This window comes from Carcharodon carcharias, chromosome 3 (genome assembly GCF_017639515.1).
Source record: "Carcharodon carcharias isolate sCarCar2 chromosome 3, sCarCar2.pri, whole genome shotgun sequence".
NCBI lineage: Eukaryota > Metazoa > Chordata > Chondrichthyes > Lamniformes > Lamnidae > Carcharodon > Carcharodon carcharias.
In genome coordinates, this window is record NC_054469.1 from 57625897 (window position 1) to 57631711 (window position 5815).

Here is a 5815-nt window from a genome sequence, read left to right on the forward strand (position 1 = left end):
GTTATTTTAAATTATGTTTCATAGGAATATTTTATTGCTAGAACATTTTCAAAATACATTTTTAACAGTGACTAAGTAAGTATACATGCATTTATTCAAAGCAACATATCGATTATTAATTGGGCTACATGGACCACAATTCATGATCACTTACTAGCAAAGTTGGAATGCGTTCATCTTTCAGGGCACTAACTCATCAAAATCAATTTGGAGGAGATGGTGGTGTAGTGGTAATGTTGCTGGACTACTGATCCAGAGACCCAGTTAATGCCCTGGGGAAATGGGTTCAATGACAGCTGGTGGAAATTGAATTCAGTGAATAAATCTGGAATATAAAGCTAGAGTCAGTAATGGTAACCATGAAACTTCCATTGATTGTCATAAAAACCCATCTGGTTCACTAATGCCCTTTAGGGAAGAAAATCTGCCACCCATACCTGGTCTAGCCAACATATGACTCCAGATCCACAGCAATGTGGCTGACTTATAACTGCCCTCTGAAATGGCCCAGCAAGCCATTCAGTTCAAGGGCAGTTAGTGATAGGCAACAAATGCTGGCCTCGCCAGTGATGCCCACATTCCATGAAAGAATAAAGAAAAAAAAAGAACTAACAAAAAGTATTCTAAGTGTTTTTGAGTCAATGTCCTTTTTTAAAATTATGAGCAAATATTAGAAAGCAGAATCATATCTGTTCTATACTTATCTCAGGAACTCAGGTAAAAGATAGCACGCTAAGACCAGCAGATGTAATTATCAGTATTCACTCAACACAATCAGAAACACTGCAGCTGCAGTAAATTATGTTTAGATCTGAACAGTTGGACCCTTTTTCCTTCACATCTCAGGTTTACCAACATTAACATGACGGAGCTCTGTTCATCAGTCCACAACAAAAGTCTCAAATGCAAAAGGCATATTCAGGATAGGAATATAAGTTGCAGGAAAGCAACACAATGATGAATAAGAGGATGGAAAGCTATCAGTAGAAATTGCCACAGTTTTTCATCATGATAGAATGGAGGGGGAAATATTTGAATCGACTGTCCCAAACAAAGAGAAAACTTAATGTGCAAGTTACATATTTCCAACAAGTAAAATCCTGCCTTGCACAAGATATAGTTCATTAACTTATACTGATACCCATTTCCTTAGAAATCATTTACTAAATAGATATTAAAAACTATAAGCTAATGTGTGACACTGATCTCACTAATAATCAATGGTATATTAAAATGAAGGGCCTGTAGACGAGAAAGGCTATTGTCCATTCAATTTACTACAGCTTAGAACAGAGGATGTGTTTTGGTTAATAAAAATAGAAAATGCGGGAAAAACTCAGTAGGTCTGGCAGCATCTGTGGAGAAAGAAACAGAGCGAATGGCAGAATTTTCCCTTAATGAGACTAAGGGCGTGTTCGGCAGTGCTCACCCTGCTGGCTGGAGTGGTGGGAGCTCGCACCCGATTCCGCGCTTGGAGGGTCATTGATTATCCACAGGTGCATATCGGTCCGAATCACCTGACAGGTCGAGAGTTGATTCATCTGCCTGCCACCAGCTGGTTGGGGTCAAAGGTCTGGGCGCCATATTTAAAGGCCAATCCAATACATAATCTCACTCTCTCCAGCCCACCAGAGATGTCTTGCAGCCAGAAGAAGATGGCCGAGGGCCTCAAGAAGAAGGCAGCACCCTGCTTCACTCATCTTGCCCTCCAGGCCTTGATCAGAGGAGTGCGGGCACACAGGCAAGTGCTCTATCCCAGGGAAGGCTGCAGGAAGTGCAGCAGTCACACCTTTCCGGCCTGGGAGGCTGTCATAGAGATCATCAGATCAGATCAGCACAGCTGGCAACCATACACGAAATACCATCCAGTGCAGGAAGAGGATGAATGATCTCATCTGCTCTGCCAGCGTAAGTCATCCTTCAACACCCTCCAATATCAAACTCTTATCATGGCATCATGCATTCAAAAGGCTACTCTATTCAAGGATCTCACACAACCATTAGCGGGAAACATATCAACACTCATTCTCTCACTGAGATTTTCACATCACCACCATCTCATCTATCATGTTGCTCACACTCCATCCTCTGGCCCATCTGGGGACAGCTCACCACACACAGGGGACATGCATCTCACCCAACCTCCGCTCTCTGCTCCATCCATTCTCATCACATGCCTTTCTTTCTTCTTCATACTGGTCAAGCTGGTACACAATAGGAGTGAGAGATTGTAGACCCTTGAAAGGACAGCTGACATCATTGCCCTCAGTGAGTTTGAGGAAGCTGTAGCCGAGCCGGCTGGGGAGGACATTGTTCGCTCCTGTGGGGAACAGGAGATCGGTTTCTCCCAGCAACCTTGTATGGATCACAGCTTCATCACTTCATCAAATTCTGACAATCACAGTGAGTCACATGTAGTCTTATCCAGCTCATGATCATTAACGGAAAATCTATTTTCTAGGCACCAGCAGATTGAGGCCCACAAGCCAGTCGAACACCAGTGTGAGCCCCAGACCATGTCCGAAGAGGAAGTTCCGGAAGAACCAGCACAGCACTCACGTGCACTCTCCACCAACTCAGAGACACACATCAGTGGGGCACAAATGTAGAATAGGCTCAGGCTCACTTTCTGGAGAACACCTCACTGGCATATTCCCGCAGCAGCCAGAGTCAGGGACAGCCCAGGCCTCCGGCACTCAGAGGGCTGCTGGAGACTAAGAGTCAGATGATTAGCCTCTGGAAGCAGCCGCCAACTCAATGCTGGAGATGCAACGACAGGCAGCAGAACATCAATGAGAGATTCAGCTGTCACTCAGCAGACTAACATGAACAATGGAATAGTCCGTCCACATTCTGTCTGATGTCATGACTCTGACATGTAAGTGCCTCGGGGTCATCATGGGAAGGCTGGTGACCACCATGGAAACCTTAGTCCAGCAGGTCTTGCCAGATTTGCACTCGACCCTGCACTCCATGGCCATACACCCTGGTGGGTGCCATCAGGAGGTAGGCGACGCCTTGACCTCCCTCCGGGTGCACCATCTCCTGCAGGAGCCAGGGCGGAGTCCTCGAGCACCCACAATGGGGATGAGTGTCAGCCAGATGCCCCGTGGGGCCTCCCCTCAGGACACACAAGGGTGTGCAGCCACTCATACGCCCTCTGCCTGTGACCCCATCCACTCCAGCTTCTCAGGCCGCCGAAGGTGTTTCTGACCTAATAAGGTGACCCTTATCAAGCCAGGGCCTCAGGCCGCCAGAGGACATCCGCCCAGGTCATCACAGTCATTAGGACATAGCAGTCAGCAGGCTGCCTCCACCTCTGCTGTGGATGTCGGGGCTACAACCAGACATAGCGGTAGAGTTAGGAAATGTATGAAAAGTTAATGTGACTTTTGGGTCATGGGTGTGCTAAACATGTAAAGAAATTGTACTTTTGTGAATACATTTGATGGTTGTGTGAATGTTATTGGCATCTGAAGGCATTGTGATTTTGTACTTTGGAATCCTCTTATTTTGAGGTTTAGCCTTCCACTCAGTGATAGTGTCCCACTGTGTGATTCACATTCCTGTGACGTCAACTTCAGTTGAACTAGCCTCTCTGCCCTTGTGTGATGTCAGGGACGTATGTTTAAATCTTTATTTGGAGTGTGTGATCTAACCGTTTCTAACCCTTCTTCTTTAAGGAAAGCCATTGAGTGAGGACAGCTCATCAGCATTGATATTCTAACATCATTTGTGTCTCCTCAGTGGTAGTGGAAGAAGAAAAGACCTGCATGGGAGGTGGAGATACTTAGGCATGTCCACATCTCAGCCACAGCAGTGCTTGTATCATTAGATAGCGGCAGAGCCAGTGAATCTTGCAGCCTGGTTATCTTCGGCCAGAGCAAACCTCACATCATGATGGGCCCTCCTGTAAAGGGCATCTGTGACCTCCTTTGTGCATCAATGTGTTGCGGACTGAGAGATGTCCCCTGTTGAACCTTGGAAAGAACCAGAGGCCAAGAAATTTAGCACTGCGGTCACCTTCAATGCTATTGGCAGGGGATACTCTCCAACTCCATGTGCCGTCAGGTCTTCACGAAGAATGTGGCACATATCATGTACCAGAGCTTGGGACAATCACAAACGTGCACAGCATTGCCTCTCACCCATTTGTAAACAGGAGACTCTTCTACCATAAACCCTAGGTCTCTCAAGTCATCCTGTTACATGGGTCTCTCCTCCTGACCGTCCTGTTCATGCTCTGGCTCCACTTGACCATGTCCCTCCTACTGGAGCTGGGCACGGAATCGCCTCTCCCTCCTCCGCCTCCTCCATTGCATTAGGACCCTGACACAGGCAGCATTGAGCCCTGGATCCATATGTGCTTTTGTCTTCTCTCTGAAAGGAAACATTGAAGACATTAATGATTCAAAGGGCAAAAAGTGAAGCTCAGGAGATGACACATTTGGAAACTGTAAGGGTCCAAAGTTTTTCCTGCCTTTCTTGCATGGTGACTGATGCCACCTTGCCCCCAAGACACTGGCACACACATCAAGGTCACCAAGGTGGCATCGCAGATATGTAAAACCTTGAACCCTGCGTGGGATGCTAAAGTTTCAGTGAGATGATTGACCCAACCTAGCTTTGTGCTCCAATCTCTGATGTGGCATAATAATGACCAGTTGCTCATGGTCAATGAGTGGATGCTCTTTGGCCCATTAGAAGTGTGAAATCTGGTGAACATGTAACAAGCCTTCATCGATGGAATGTCATATATGATACAGCTGTGCCTCCTTCACTATTGCCTGCATTCCCAAATTCTAAATTCGTGTGTGTTACTCTTGAGATGCAGCAACTGTGATGTGAAGCCACTGAGTTCTGAGTAGCCTGTTAACAGTGCTAATGAAGCCATTGGCTTTCATCGCAAGCTCTTCCTCCTGTCTTTCTAAACAGGCTCCTGTTCATTCCTGCGGCAACAAGAGGTTAGAGGGCGAACCCAGAAAGACCCACTCATGTTCTCCCTACCCTCTCACTGCCATTCCAGCCTTCCCTCTCCATTGCCCCCACTGTGTTCATCAACCTCACCCTCGCCTCACAGTCCTCCCATGTTTGAAGTGTTTCTGAAAATGGAGGCCTGCAGGAGTACCAGAGCATAGTGGTGTTCCTCGGGACAATGTAGGCAAAGAGCAGGAGCAGACCACCCTACAACCCCAGCAGTGTGGTGTTCATCACAACAAGGCTGGCGTAGCACTATGGCAGGTAGGTTACATATGTTGCACTCACCTTAAAGTTACCAATGAATTGAGATCCGAATTGTTCAAACAAATTTGAGGCTGACATGAGTTCCCGCCAGCAGGATTGGAAGACCTGACAAGATTGGAAGACCTGACAAGATTCTACGAGCAGCTGTTTTAATGAGCATTCATGAAATGTTAATGAATGCAAATGCCACAAGTCGGCAGGATAACCGACCCATCATAAGCCCACCATCGGGAGAATTGCAAACTGTTTTCACACTGGTGGATTTCCAACGTTTTGCCTGCTGCTGGATTGTCCACTCCCGCCCGCCACAAAATCTGCTGTGGGCGGGATGGGAAAACTCCATCCAATGTTTCGAATCCATATGTCTCTTATTCAGAGCTCTGTTTCTCTCTCCACAGATGTTGCCAGACCTGCTGAGCTCTTCAAGTATTTTCTCTTTTTTATTTCAGATTCAACATGCACAGTATTTTGCTTTTATGCAGTATGTTTCGGTTGTTGTTTTATCAACATTGTCCAGCAAGTTCTTCTCTATCATTCGTAAGTAATGATTTCATTTCATTGCCTTCTGTGA